We start from the raw sequence: 15,595 nt of genomic DNA, 5'->3' as shown, positions 1-15,595 counted from the left end.
TGAGGTCCATAGGACAGATGGGTGCCCTCTGGTAAGCTTTTAACATGCATATAGGACCTTTTGCTCTTTTTGAATATGTTTTCTCTGTAGTGCTTCCACTTTAAGAATAAATGTGCTTGCTTAGAAGGAGCTATGTGGTAACTTGTGACTGCCGGCAATGACAGCCTTCGAAGAGTAAGCAAAGCACAGACATTAGTCTGTTTAGACAGTCTGGCTGGCCGAGAATATCACAGTGTAGGCAGGGAATAGTGCAGCCTGGAAAAGCCCTGGTCAGGGGAGCGAGAGAGACACAGGCCTCCACCCAAGAGAGGTGATGGCTGAAGAGCCAGGAGCCTAGAGTGCGGGCCTTCAAGGGGGAGTACAGATGCAGTTGCCCTGAAGTGTGCTAAGGATGTGCTACAAATAGGGTTAATAAGGTATCAATGGATAGACATAAAACTGAATCGGAAAGGGGTGAGGTTTTTTTATACCAAATGACTTTAATATTCTCCAGGCCAAATGGAACCCAGCCCATATTGTTAAGAAAGGCACCGAGTCCAAGTCAGAACCAAAGTGTCTGTCCAGCTTCCCCTGCTCAGATGTTGGAACTGGTGATGTGGGGGGAAGGAATCCAAGTAAGCACAGCGCTACTCCTGTCACTATGAAGTATTGAGTGTCCTCAGGATGGAGAGAAGAGTGTGTCTGGTTTTGTGGTCTGCAAGCTCTGCTCCCCACTTCCCTACACCATCCTTCAAAATAAAACCATTTAAAGAGAAGAACATATTTTGTTTTACATGTAAAGCTCCCTCCCCCTGCAACTTCCTCATAGCAGAGCAAACCAAGCTGGGCATCCAAACCAAGAGGGAAAACCAAACCTCATAAGAGACCCCCATGCTCTCAAACATGCACAGGGGTATTCCCTTACCTAGTAGCTCCCAAACGCAGAAGCAGTAAGGCTGACATAAGGACAAGCATCTTGTTCCCACTTTGACATTTTTGGCATGTCTCTCCCCATTCCTTCGAAGACAAATGATTTGTTGTTGAAAACTGGTGGCTTGGCTGCTCCCCTCCCAGCTACCCAGACATGGCTGGTTGTGCCTGCTGAGCTGCTATCAATCCTTTCTTTCCAGCTGCAATCCGTGTGACTCAGATTCTCCAGAAAACTCCTGGCTCAGCATCATAGGAGGCGGAGGGATTAAAACTTACGAAAAAATGAGCTTGTACCAGCTCGTTATATAAGTCTGTAATGGAGGGTCATATGAGCTGGTCATTTCTCCTGCCTTCCCTTCTCCGATCCTCTGTTATTCTTGGCTGCAAACTTTTGGAGTCCCAGTAGGGATGGCTGGAATGGGACAGGATATCCCAATCAAAAGCCCAATTCCCAGCATGGTTTTTTCCTGCTGGAGGCAGTCAGAAAAGTCTCTTTTTTTTTTTTTTTTTTGGTATGGTTTGTCTGACCTACATTTTCTAACACGGTGTGACCTACATTATTTCACTGACCTACATTTCCATTTTGAAAAATAAAAAGCCCGGGAAAAAAGGCCAATAGAGACATACGGGAAGCAAGAACCCAGGCTCCTGGGAAAGATCTCCAAGCAGTTGCCTGAAAGCAAAGCAGATTATGCAGCTTCTCATTTTTTTTTTCTTCCTCCCCCACAGCTGTTTCTGCTTAAAAAACAAAACAGTTTGCCTGCAAATTCGATTTCAAATTGGGATAGATTTTTAATGAAGTACAAGGGCTTCTCTAGACCATTTTCCCCTCCCATCTTGAAGTGAATTTAGCCCCAGTAAAAAGGAGCTATTTTTTGTAAGGAGACAGCGCCCACTAAAGGCAGCATTGGCCTCCCCTCCAGCTACAAGGTGTTAGCTTATTTGGTGCCTGGGATTGGTGTGTGGAGTCCACCAAAGATATGGAAGGCCCAGGAGAGGGAGGAAGGAATCCCAGAACCCAGTTATCAGCTGATAGAGGGGGACAAAAAGTGAATAAACTGGAACAGGGGTGCAGGCCATAGGGTCAAAACAAGGTAAACAGAAGGGGACAATTGACAGCTGGGCAGTGTAACAGTCTCTGTTTATTCACAGACCAAGTACAGGATGGGCAGTAGCAGTGTAGGCTTCCACACGCAACATACCAGTGTTCCACCCTTGGGCCCTCTCCCCTCTTTCTTCCACACCTTAGCCCTGGGTGAGTTTATGCACCCATGGTTTTAACTGTTCCTCTCTATACTGACAACTCGCAGATTGTTCTCTATTACACCTGACAGCACTACCTTCTTCCCTGTCACCTAGGCTCACAACCTGGGAGTCATCTTGGATTGCTGCCTCTCATTCTTCCTCAATATCCATGCTGTATTCTCACCAAAACTAAAACAAACAAACAAACAAAATAACATTTTGGTTTGAATGAAATGTTTGACCCAAAACAATTTTTGTTATGTTTCATTTTGGGTCATTTTTGGCAGTAGTGTAGTCCAGGTTAAACACAGGTAAACTGAGTTTACCCACTTCTCACTTGGGGAATATGGAGTTTAGTTTACCCATTTCTTTTTTTACCACTACATCACTGGTTTTCGGGTGTGTTCCCCCCTCTTTTAGTTTTTAAAAAGTAAAAGTAAAAGTAATCTTCAAAACAAAACACCATTTCAAAATAAAAGGCTAAAATGAACCATTTCAACTTTACAAAAAAAATCGAATTTGTTTTGGACAAAACTATTTGCTAAATTTGATCCAAATTCAGCAAATAGTTTTGGGGACCCAAAAATGCATTTTCCAGCAAATTTACTATTTTCTAATTTACAATTTTGTTTTTAAACTTTGGAGTGTTATCTTTTTTCATATCCTCACAGCATAAACATTTTACCACAGTTAATACACTAGGTTTAGTTTAGCATAATATATCTTTAATGGACAGTGTTAGAATCAGCATACAAAATGACTTTCCATCACTTTATACACCCTGGGCTGCAATTCCCCCTGCGTTATTCCAGATGTATATCAGTGTAACGCCACTTATTTCAACAGAGTGGAATTGATTTCAATGGAGTTACACTAGAGCAGTGCACCAGTGACTCAGGCTTTAGAATTTTCACTCAACAATAGGCCTGGTCCGTGTAGGTGCTAAGTTCCCTCAGATGCCACTGACTTCAGTGGAAGCCAATTATGGTTAGCATCCTGCAGGATGGAGCCTGTGACACTACATTCCATAATCTTTATGAAAATATGCTTAGATATGGATATGACATAACTGAGATATACTTTATTCAAGATGGCTCGTGTAAGGTATCATTGGAAAGGTTATGATTTACTGAATGTGATTATCCAATTTCTGTGCATGTATCATTTCTGTATCTAAAGTTAGGAATATGGACTATGTAACAATTACAATTGGGTGTATATTGGGAAGACCCTCACCAGATGACAGGCCATCACATTTGATGGGCTATTAGGAAGGAAAAACAAGACTGTGAAGATACTAATCTCTCTACCTCCTGAGAGGCATCCTGGGACATAACTGTAACACTACTAGGTCAGGTGATCTTGTCATCTGATACTAAACATTATCTTGAACTTCTTGTAACTTTCCACTAAAAGGGAAGGGGGGTCAAGTTTGGGAAACAAAGGATTCCCACTTTATGTAAATCTTATTTAAGGGTGGGGAGGAAGGCAAATGGGACTCTCCTCCATTGTCTACCCAAGAAGAAGGACTGCTGAAAGTACCTGAAGGGACAAAGTAACTAACTTGAAATGAAAGGCAGGGGAGAGTCCAGACTGAGACAGCGGTCCAGTCTGCAAGAAGAAATAACTGGAACTCTGAGTTACAGAAACCCTGCATCCAGCCTAAATTCAACATTTAGGGTGAGAAATTACATTTTTTAACCTGTTTCTTTAGTGAATCAAGCTTAGTTTGTGTGGTTTGTTTTATTTGCTTAGTAATCTGCTTTGTTCTGTTTGCTAGCTCTTTAAGCACTTAAAATCTACCTTTTATTGTTAATAAACTTATTTCTTGTTTATAATAAAACCCAGTTTGTGCAATTCATAAGGGGGGGGGCAAGAAGCTGTGCATACCTTCCTCCACATTGAGGGAGGAGGCGGATTTCATAACATACCTTTGGGTCTGCTTGTCAAGGGAGGTGGGCACCTGAGTGCTGGGGCAAGTCCCTTTAGCTGAGTCTTCCCAGAGCTGGTCTCAGAGTCTGTGTCATTCTGCAGTTGGGTGTGGCCCTGCCTGTGTGTGTGCAGGAGGAGGCTTAAAAGCTTGGCTCAGGAAGACAGGGTTAAAGGATGCCCATGCTGGCGGAACACGTGGGCTCAGTGGTATCCCAGTACATCAGGTGGCATCTTAAAGGGGGGGCAACCTGTCACAGAGCCCATTCTTAAGTCCCAATTTTGCAAAGCACTCAACCATGTGCCTCACTTTAAACAGGTAAGTTGTCTCATTGAAGTCAATGCTTAAAGTTACACATGTGCTTGACAGCTTTGCAAGATTGGGGCCTTATTAGAGTCTATCATGTAGGTACAACTTGTCTGTCCTAGTTCACTTTGAAATGAGTGCTAAAACCTACACCGGGACTGTACACACTGTACACAGCTGGAACGGAGCAGGCCAGGATTACATAGCCCCCCTCAGTACCATTGGCTAGCCCATTGTGCCATGCACAGCTACACTGCTATTTTTAGCACGCTAGCTCAACCAAAGCAAACGTGTGGGCCCTCAGTGACTGCATGGAATTTCCATTTATGTTAATAGATGAGTACAGGCTTCCAAGCAAGAAATCATCAACACCCCACCCGCCTGTTACAGCTAGTTGAATTTTTCATTCACAATATTTTATTTATTTTTTGAAAAATAAAGACTTTTGGGGAAATAAAATTTTGTAGACAACTTTGGGGCTTTTAAAAAAAATTTTGATGGAAAAAAGAAAATTGGAAAGTGTTTCATTTTTCACTCCCCCCCCTCCCCACTCCAATCTGTCCCCCACTTTTTTTTTTCTACCCTTCCCCTGACTTTAGGGAAGATGTGAACAAATTGGACAGAGTTCAGATGACAGCAACAAAAATGACAGGTTTAGAAAACTGACCTATGAATACAGATTAAAAAAGGTTAAACCTGACCTATGAATACAGGTTTAAACTTGAGAAAAGAAGATTGACGGGGGACCAGATAATTGTCAAATATGTTAATGGCTGTTATAAAGAGGATAGGGATCAGTTGTTCTCCATGTCCACTGATGGCAGCACAAGAAGTAATTGGCTTAATCTGCAGCAAGAGAGATCTAGGTTAGATATTAGGAGAAACTTTCTAACTATAAAGCTAGTTAAGCACTGGAACAGGTTACCAAGGGAGGTTGTGGAATACCCATCACTGGAGGTTTTTAAGAACAGATTGGCCAAACCACTGTCAGGGATGGTCTAGGTTTACTTGGTCCTGCCTCAATACATGGGGCTAGATGTAATGACTTCCTGAGGTCCCTTCCTGCTCTACATTTCTATGATTCTATGATCCTCCCCTTCCCCTCCCGCCTGTTTTTTTGTTTTGTTTTGTTTTGTTTTGTTTTGTTCCTTTTTCCACTGAAAACATGGGGGCAAGGAAAAGGCCTGGGGAAAAGAACAAAAAACAAAACAAATATTTTTTCATTAGGGCAGGTTCTTTTATATTGAAAAACTGGAAAATGTTTGATTTTTTTTTTAAAGCAACTAAAATTATTTACATTCTCAGCCTTTTTTGACCAGCTTTATTCCCCACAATGTCTGCACCGCACATTTACCAATATACTTTTTGTAGAGACATAGAAGGAATATTAAATGTCCAAGAGAATGCAGGGTCAGATTTTCAAAGTGAGTGAAATGCAATAAATAATGTGTGTACTGGTCTGTATGGAAATATCTGATGTATGTGTGCAAATCAGCTGTTTGTGCGTGCAAAAAATCAGTTAGGTTCCTAACTGACTGTGTCCCCAGTTATTTAATTTCTGTCCACAGGGTATTTATGTGCAGATGCTGGGTGTGCGCAAATCTGTATGTGCAGTTGTGCGGCTCCATCTTTAAAAATCAAGCCTTTGGGGGTATGTCTACTCTGCAGTGGGCAGGTGTGATTCCCAGCGCAGGTAGACAGACTCACGCTAGCTCACATCAAGATAGCGAGCTAAAAATAGCAATGTGACACAGGCACAGGAGGCAGCTCAGTCTAGCCGCCCAAGCTGGGATCTGGGGTGCGTGGACTCCCATGGTAGCACGAGCCTCTGCCCGTGCCTCAGTGTCTACACTGCTTTATTTGGAGCTCTCGCTTGAGCTGTGTTAGTGCAAATCTGCCTGCCTGCGCTGGGAATCACACCTACCTGCAGGGTAGACCTACCCCTATTTTCTTCCTTCTCTTTTTTTTGTCTGAAATCACTGCTCGTCTCTGTTCCCTCACTCCTCCCGCATAACCACACTGGAGCACTTTTCTTAGCTAACTTCTGAATGAATGTATTGCTCATAAAAGCAAAGCACCGCCAGCCCTGACTTGAGACAGGCATAGTGCAGATGGGAGTTACAGGCTAGTTCCCTGCACCACTACTCTGCCAACGCCCCTTCAGACCTGACTTGACCCTACCCTTACTTTTGTAAGCTTGAGTCTGCTCACAGGGTGCTGTAACTCCCCAGGTACAGCATTCCTGACCTGTAATATCCCCTCTGTTCCCAGTCTGGGCTCACACACATCCCTACTGATTGCTTGCCAATCCGAACATGCCCCTACCCAGTTCCTCTATTCATGCCTTCTCCTCCCCCTTGTTCTCTACCAGTACATCTCACTGGGACTGTCTGCCTTTTTAAAAATCAGCAGGTTTTTTTGCTTAGGTGCTTAAATATGGACTTAGAAGCCTAATTGATGGCATCCACATTTGAAAATGTTGTCCATCTTATATAAAAATACCCTGGCTACAGATCACTTCTCATTGTGCAGGAAGTATTGCCTTAAAATGGGGGGGCGGGTCCAGCCTCCAAAATGCACCTCACAGTAGCAAAAATGAATTCCTCGCCTCTCAAGCGCAGCGCCATAGGGATGGTGCTTTCTATTTGCAGTGCAGCCCTGTAGACAGAAAACACTGAGGGCTGGGACTCATCCTTGCACTGTGTCCTTATACCGCACCAGCCTGCCAGGTTTCCTTGCTGAGACATGACCATCTGTCATTCATTTCCCGCGCGAACTGCACAGATCCCTGCCCCATCACGTGTTTAATAGGGAGTTCCCTGGCGAGTTGTCCTTGGAGCTATTGCCTAGCATGCTGTAGTGGGGTACAGAAAGGAGTACCAGGGTCTCTCTTTCTCCCGACTCTCACACACCATGCCCCATCCCTAGAAGTGATCAACAATCTTCCCTCTCCCCCGCCACCCCACATCTTCTTGAGGTAGATGTTTTCGAGGTGCCCCGCCCAGGAAAGATGAATCTCCTGCCACTTACTGTCTATTCAGGAACCTTGGCAGCCCTGAGCATCGTATTTCTGATGCCAGCAAGAAGTCCTATGGGATCCCAGCCAGTCACGCATGGGGATTATAAAAGGGGCTGGACTGCAATTTATAATTAATGACAGGAACAAGACACCCAGCTGCAGCTGAAAAAGCAGGATTTTTATTTTTAATTCTATTTTGCTTGGGGCACAGATCTCAACATGTGAGTTGTGACTCCTAAGTGGGTAGCAGGGGGTCAGCGGCAGTTGCCAAAAGAAAGGGATTGTGAACCTGCTCTTACTTCCTAACTCCGGATTTCTGCCCCTGTAAACCATTGTGTTGAATCTCATGGACCTCCTTGGAAATGCTGTGGGAAATGGACCCCTCTTTTGAGTACAGTCACAACTGCCATATAAAATCCTGACAGAGGAGGCCCAGATGTAACTTGAGAAATGTGCAGGAAAGGGGGTCACAGTACAAATAATAACATGATAATATATCAGATCCTTAAAGATCTCAAACTGCACTGTGGCTGAGATGCATAAGTGCACAAGGCAGCCAAATTCCACTGGAATGTAATTAACATTGGGTGCCTAATGCCCTTAGTTAAATCTCGGCCCATAGTCAAGCACCACTGGAATGCAACCAGCTTTGGGGGTGAGAGCAGCACTGAATACTGCACAACAATGGAAGGAAAGGAATATTTGGCCAGGGACCCCAGCCCAAGCCTTAAGACTCATGAAAAGTATCAGTGGCTCTTTAACGTTGTCACGTTCTGGGGTGCAGTTCAGACCAGTGAGAGGTTGCATCACCACTTGTCCTGTAACCCCGAGTACCTTAAACTGCACTGCTGCTGTAGTGCTGTCTGGATGTTCATCGGCAGCACACAAGCAAGCACTGAGAATGTGTGTGCGAGCATCCCGGGTTCAGCAATTCTGACTTGGGCAGCCTGCTTGTTATGCCATAGTCTTCATCAGCCTTGGTTACTGTGATGGATTGGATCATAGAAACCCCCTTGGGACTTGCCACCTGATGTGCTGAGACTACCTCTAAGCCCATTTCCCCTGGCAGCTTGGGACTTCAGACCCAGGTCTGAACCACATCCCCCAAAAGCTGCAGGCTTAACTGAAAACAGCGTAAGACGTGTTCCTGTCTCCAACACTCAGATGCCCAGCTCCCAGTGGGATCCAAACCCCAAATAAATCTGTTTTACCCTGTATATAGCTTATACAGGATAAACTCATAAATTGTTCGCTTTCTATAACACTGATAGAGAGATATGCACAACTGTTTGCCCCCCCCCCACCCCAGGTATTAATACATGCTCTGGGTTAATTAATAAGTAAAAAGTGATTTATTAAATACAAAAAGTAGGATTTAAGTGGTTCCAAGTAATAACAGACAGAACAAAGTGAATTACCATGCAAAATAAAATAAGACACACCAAGTCTAAGCATAATACAGTGATAAAGTGATTACAGATGAAATCTCACCCTCAGAGATGTTCCAGTAAACTTCTTTTACAGACTAGCCCCCTTCTAGTCTGGGTCCAGCAATCACTCACATCCCTGTGGTTACTGTCCTTTGTTCCAGTTTCTTTTGGGTATCTTTTGGGGGTGGAGAGACTATCTCTTGACCCAGCTGAAGACAAAATGGAGGGGTATCCAGGGGTTTATATAGTTTCTCTCTTGTGGGTGGAAACCCGCCTATCCCCCGTGTAGAACCAGCTACAAAATGGAGTTTTGGAGTCACATGGGCAAGTCACATGTCCATGCATGACTCCGTTTTCTACAGGATGTTCCCAGGAAAGCTCAGATGTGGATTGGTGTCTGTCAAGGTCTATTGTCAGCTTAAGTGTTTCTTGATTGGGCACTTACTGAGAATAGTCTTTTCTCAAGAAGCTGACCAAATGCTTCACTGAGGCTACTTAAAAGCAAACAAGTACACAGCCAATATTAATAATTTCGAATACAAAAATGATACATGCATACAAATAGGATGAATACATGCGGAAGAACATAACCTTTGCAAAGATATGTTACATGGCATATCTAGCATAAAACATATTCCAGTTATGTCATATTTACACTCATAAGCATATTTCTATAAAGCATTATGGGGTGCAACATCACAGTTACTACTAGCCATGTGACCCCAAGAAACACCCCAGTCCCAAATTTCCCCAAAACCATCTGCCCTGAAATGTCCAGCCCTCTCCTGGAAAAGTCAGAGGCATACTAAGGTCTGTTGCTCCTTTAAAGAGACAAACTCACAGCAGCTTGTTGCTTTAACTGGAGTTTATAATCACTTCAAGTCAAACACAGCAGTGGATTGATTTAGAATAGAAGTAAAAGAAGTTTATTAACAAACTGAGAGGTTTTAAGTGAGTTCATGTGTAAGGGATAAATGGTTGCAAGCAAATAAAAGGGAATAATGCTTGCTAGTGACTAAGACTTAAAAGTATACTCTTGGTTCAAGGCAAGATTCTTACCCCACCTCCTTTCAGCAAGATGGATGCCCACCTTCTTGGTCAGGATCTCCCACAAAGTACAGAATGCTACAAGTCTTCTTAGGTGAAAGAATGTGGGGTTCTTTACCCCTCTTATAGTCCTGTGAACTTTTGAAATGTACCTTTCTTAAACTTGATTGTCCCCGCTGTGAGCAGAGGCACCATGGAGTCTAGTGGAGAAGATTCCATACTGGTTTCTTCCTTGCTGGTGCTTTCTACAATGCAAATTTTTGATCTGTCCCTGCAGCCTCCAATATGCCAATGAATGGCAACTTGACTCTGATTGCCAATTGTCTGTGATTGCAGCTGGCTGGAGGCGTTGGCTTTTCCTTTGTCTGGGAAAAAGCCTGTTTATTTATTCCCCAGACTTCTCTGGTTCAAATATATTATAGTCCCATATTTCCTTCACATTTGTACAGTCCGTCGGGTATTTACCATACATACATCACACAGGAATATTAATGATCGGTGTGTTATTGGTTTTCTGATGATACCTTACATGACATCTTTTAAATACAGATTATGACATAAGTGAATTGGGATACACTGAACTGATCAGGCCAGAGGACACTCACTACTTGATACCAGTGAGCCCCTTGCCTTCTGACTTTGGGATGCTCTTAAGGTCACAAGTATACATACAAAGCAGACTAAACCTCAGTTTTTCAAGTCTCATGGAAAAGATTGGTTGATTACCGAGAGAAAGATGAAAGCAACTGGGAAAAGAGCCTCAAGTGGACTTCCAATTAAGTGCCCACATTGTGATTAAATACAATGGCAGAAACAATATTGTATTTACAGATCTAGATATCTAAGCACTAGTATCTGATTTGTATGAGGAATAAGGTATAAGGCCATTTTTCAAACTTAGGTGCCGGAAATTAGGAAAATAAATCCACCTTTAGGTACCTAAATGAGTGACCTGAGTTTTCAGAGGTCTTAGAACATACTTAAGAACGTAAGAGCTGCCACCCTGGGTCAGACCCTGATCCATCTTGCCCAATATCCTGTCTCCAATAGTGGCCCATATGAGAGCTTCAGGAGTAGTGTACAAAATGGGGCAATTATGGAGTGATCCACCCCTGTCTTCCACTCCCAGATTCTATGCAGTGTTGTAGCCGTGTTGGTACCAGGATATTAGAGATCCAGGGTGGGTGAGGTAATGTCTTTTATTGGACCAACTTCTGTTGGTGAGAGAGACAAGCTTTTGAGTTTACACAGAGCTCTTCTGGTAGTCAGAGGTTTAGGGTCTCTCTGAGCATGGATTTGCATCCTTGACCATCTTGGCTAATAGCCATTGATGGACCTATCCTCTGTGAACTTATCCACTTCTTTTTTTTTTAAAACCAATTATACGTCCGGCCATCACACCGTCCCCTGGCAATGCGTTCCACAGTTTAGTTGTGTGTTACATGAAAAAGTACTTCCTTTTGTTTGTGTTAAACCTGTTGCCTGTTAATTTCCTTGGGTGACCTCTGTTTTTTGTATTGCATGAAAGGGTAAATAACACTTCTCTATGCATGTTTCCCACACCATTTATGGTTTTATAGACCTCTATCATATCCTCCCCTTCTTAGTCATCTCTTTTCTAAGCTGAACAGCCCTAATCTTTTTAGTCTCTCCTGGTATGGAATCTGTTCCATACCCTTGATCAGCTTTGTTACCCTCCTCTGGGAGATCTTGAGCAACCACAACTCCCACTGAAGAGCTAAATCCAAGTAAGACATACACAAAAGGGAGTGCACAGTGGCTGAACTTTTTGGACAACTCCCCACTCTGTTCCTCAGAGGTGGTGATTTTTACACACTTTAAGCTTCTGTTGTCTGGGGTTGCTGTGGTATGGGGGTGAACAATTTGTTTGGAGCTCTGTTTTTTGCACAGATCCCTCAGTTTCTGCTCTGTGTTACAGGTGTGTGCAGTACTTTTACACTAACTGAGATAACAATGAATCCTGTGTTTTTGAAGGACAGAATCCATGTTTTAAAGTGTGCTAGATTTGATAAGCCAGCCAGGAGGGGTTGTTAGCTGCTGATTTCTGAAGGTGGAAAACAACCCTTCCAAAGAGCAGGCCTTACAAAGCAATACAGCTAGCTGCTGCAACTGAGAGTGTTGCTGGGGCTAGACTAAGCACAGCAAACAAAGATGGCTGATGGTAGGCTGGAAAATCTACACATCCAGCTAGAAGGGCAGTTTTACCAGCTACAGAGTGACAATCTCCTTATTATTTGTGATTACTTAAACGTTTCAGGAAAGAGTCAAAGCAGAGTTAAAGAAAAGACCCATTAGCTCTAATTAGGTATGCTAATAAGCACTTAAGACAGCGAGGATGTTACTAGGATGGAAGATCAGGGCATGTCTCTGTTGCTGGACCTAAGGGACAGGATGGAGCAGATAACCAATACACCACTGGGGAAGAAAATAGGAGAGACTGCAATCCCAATGAGAGCAATGGCAGCAGTACAAGCTCTGCAATGTGCACCTCTGCTCAAGAAGGATTTCAAAGTGACAAGACAGACTGGAGGTTTGAATCAGAAGGATGGACTGAGTTTGTCAAGACTGGTCCATCAGATAGAAACAGGGCTACAAAAGGGCTATTCAGAACCTGAAGTAATGGAGGCAGTTGTTAAAGCAATATGCCCTGGAAGGAGTCTTCAGAGCTACAGGGAAAGAAATAGCACCGTGGCATTACCAAAGCGGAGGAGACTTTTCAGATCCTATTATGAAGAGAATGATGCAACTGAACTCTATTATAATTTTACCAGTGCAGTCCAGGGTCCCAAAGAAATACCTCAGGATTTCCTGGTACGTGCCTTGGATTTGCTACAGAAAGTACTGTTTGCATCACAGGAAGCTGATTCTACTCTGAAGTATGATCCACTCTTGATGCAAGATATGTTCCTCCATTTGGTCTCCACTGGGCTACAGAGTGATGACATTCGGTCTGTGATGTTACCCTATCTCCAAGATAGTTCAGTTACAGAGGAGGCTTTATTGGAGAGACTCACCATTGTAAATGCTTGGGGAAAGAGAAAAACAGCACAAAGCAGCAAGAGGGGCATGAAGAAAAGCTGCAGAACTTAATGTTGTGTAATAGGCCTCTGCTGTTGGTGAGCCAGAGATTGACGAGGAAGCATAAGAAAAAATATCCTTACATGGAACCAATCTGATGGATGAGACTGGAGATCGGCAGACAAGTTTAGTGGCAATTAAAGAACTAAAAATGGAGATTGCTGCTATCAAAGAGGTTCTGAGGGTCCCCCATCATGATAGAAGGAGACCACTACAATCCATTCCACAGAGAGCTCCTTAGAGGTGAAGCTGTGACCCAATCACCAGAAAGAGGACAAAAGCAATATGATACATATTGCAGTAATGCAATTTCCTGCAAAATCCTGGCAAACCTTATTGAATTAAGTTTGTTTTTTGCTGGGGATATCACAGTATAGTCAGGGAACTGTGCAGCCTAGAAATACCCAAGTCAGGAGGGAGAGAGATGCAGGTCTCCACCTAAGAAAGGTGACAGCTGAGGAGCCTTGAGTCTAGAGTGGGTGCCCTTGCCGGACCTTGGAGGGGCAACACAGATGCAAGTGTCTTGAGCTGTGACACTTGCAACACTTGTTTTTGGTGGGGGAATGAAGAGCACTATCAGTCTGGATGTTGTTTCATGAGGAGACCCCTAAGAGTGGACAGGAAGGGAAATTACACCCAATCACTCCAAAGAGACCTCGAATGACCAACAACCCCAGAAGTCCCAAAGACAGACAGTTGCCAACAATAAACAAGAAATTGAGAAACCCATGGGGCTAGCAGAACTAGAAATGTTAAACTCTTGTATAGATGTACTTGTGACCATGAGTACAATTATAATAGTAAAGGAATAGTAGGTAATTGTTCATTGACATCAAAGCAGTATGATAAGTTAATTAACATAGTGGGGCAAAAGGTACTGTTCGATGTGCTTTGAAAGGAATTAAGTAGCAATTTTGTGGGACATGGTAAACAAGCATGCATAGTGCCTTGCCAGTGGGTGAAGGAGAACCTTCCTAATGTATCAGTAAGGGAACTCATGATGTTGCTTGAGAGAGATGAAAGCCTGAGGCTCACAACTGCTAATGGCACCCCTATTCCATATGATGCGTGGGTTGAAATACAGCTTCAGCTGTTAAATGGCAGGAAAGTACTAACAGTCCCCATGCTGGTCACAACTCCTGAGATGGAGAGTCCTATTATTGGATATAATGTTATTGAAGAGGTTGTTAAACAGTATTGTCAGGAATGATCAGAGGCCACAGTACCCCATGCCCTCCATAGTAATTTGTCAACTGCCTTTCTCCATGTTCAGCAGGCAAAAAATGAATGTGTGTACACTTTCTAAAGGCTTCAAAGTGTGGGGACCTTGGTATGGTACAAGTAGGGAAATGTGGAGTCATAACTAAAAAAGGGGACATGACACACTTGAAAGGTTGAACACATATAAATTGGCTTTCTGCTGGAGTACCGGCCATTTTTGAGCCAGGCATTCAGGGTCAGTGGCTGGAAGAGTTATAGGTTAAGGAGACCCCCCACTCAGAATTCCACAGGGGTCAGCATTCCCATCAGCAATTCAATCCAACGTGATATTACACTCCACCAGCACACAGCGTTGGGATGTCTCAAAATGATCCAAGCAGTAATTCCATTGCCAGTACCAGGCCTAGCCCTGAACCAGGACAGCGTCAAAGTGAAGAGAGTTGAATGTGACACTGTTCCAAGTGGTAATGATACCAGGTCAAAACATTCCTCTGGGAATTCACCTCCTTGTAACACCTTCAGATGGATATCACCAGTTAACCTGCATCCTCTTAGTAAGGAGCAGCAGGAGGCCATCCAACACATGCTACGAAAGGAGTTAGGGTTTTTTGCAAAGGATGCTCAGGAAATAGGCCAAGTTCAAAGTTTAGAAATGCACATAGAGCTCCCTGATGCCCAACCTGCTGCCTCTACCAGGAGGTGAAGAGGTGTTGGCAAGCCTACTCAACCATGGATGGGTCACTAGGTCCAGCTCTTCCTTCACTTCTCTTGTTGTCTGCATGCAGAAGGCGGCTCCATATTGACTATTGAGTGCTGAATCAAAAGATGGTGCCAGATTATCAACCCCTTCCCCTATACAGGATGTATTAGATGGCTCTGGTGGGAAGTCATGCTTCTTGGTTCTAGACCAAGGCAAGGCCTACCATCCAGGGTTCACTAGGAGTTGACTCCTCACCACCTTCATTACACATGGGATTTGTATGAATAGATTTGTATTCCACTTGGGCTTATGAATGTTTCTGCCACCTTCCAGAGGTATATGGAAGAATTGTTTGAGGGTCTGAGAGATAACAGTTGTGTCCTATATTTGGATAATACCCTGGTTATAGAAGAACTTTTGAGGAAAACGTTGAGCATGTTAGGGAAGTCCTTCAGCAATTCAGAAAATATAGCATCAAACTGAAAGGCTGCAAAATGTGATTTATTTAAAAGCAAGGTCTGATATCTGGCTGATTATAACAGCTGAAGGTTATAAAATGGATCCAGCTGACAGCCTTGCAGTACAGACATTGAAAGAGAAAAAACTTTGCAATGTGAGCGAGTTGCCGAAGGTATTGGGCTTGCTAAATGATTATCGCCAGTACATTAAGGACTTCTCAAAAGCAGCAA

At 43.5% G+C, this 15,595-nt stretch overlaps 1 long non-coding RNA gene across 2 annotated transcripts in view; it reads left to right on the top strand.

Moving 5' to 3' along the window:
* The window catches only part of LOC117884253, an 86,106-nt gene that overhangs the window by 49,196 nt on the left and 21,315 nt on the right, over positions 1-15,595 (top strand). The window contains exon 4 of one of the 2 annotated variants that reach the window (XR_004647537.1): positions 494-3,242. The exons of the other annotated variant lie outside the window; for it this stretch is intronic. This is a non-coding gene — a long non-coding RNA (uncharacterized LOC117884253). Of the gene's footprint in view, positions 1-493; positions 3,243-15,595 lie in introns of those variants that run through there. 2 annotated transcript variants of the gene reach the window in all.

This window comes from Trachemys scripta, chromosome 1 (genome assembly GCF_013100865.1).
Source record: "Trachemys scripta elegans isolate TJP31775 chromosome 1, CAS_Tse_1.0, whole genome shotgun sequence".
NCBI classification, from domain to species: domain Eukaryota; kingdom Metazoa; phylum Chordata; order Testudines; family Emydidae; genus Trachemys; species Trachemys scripta.
This window is presented reverse-complemented; position numbering and strand designations above follow the sequence as displayed.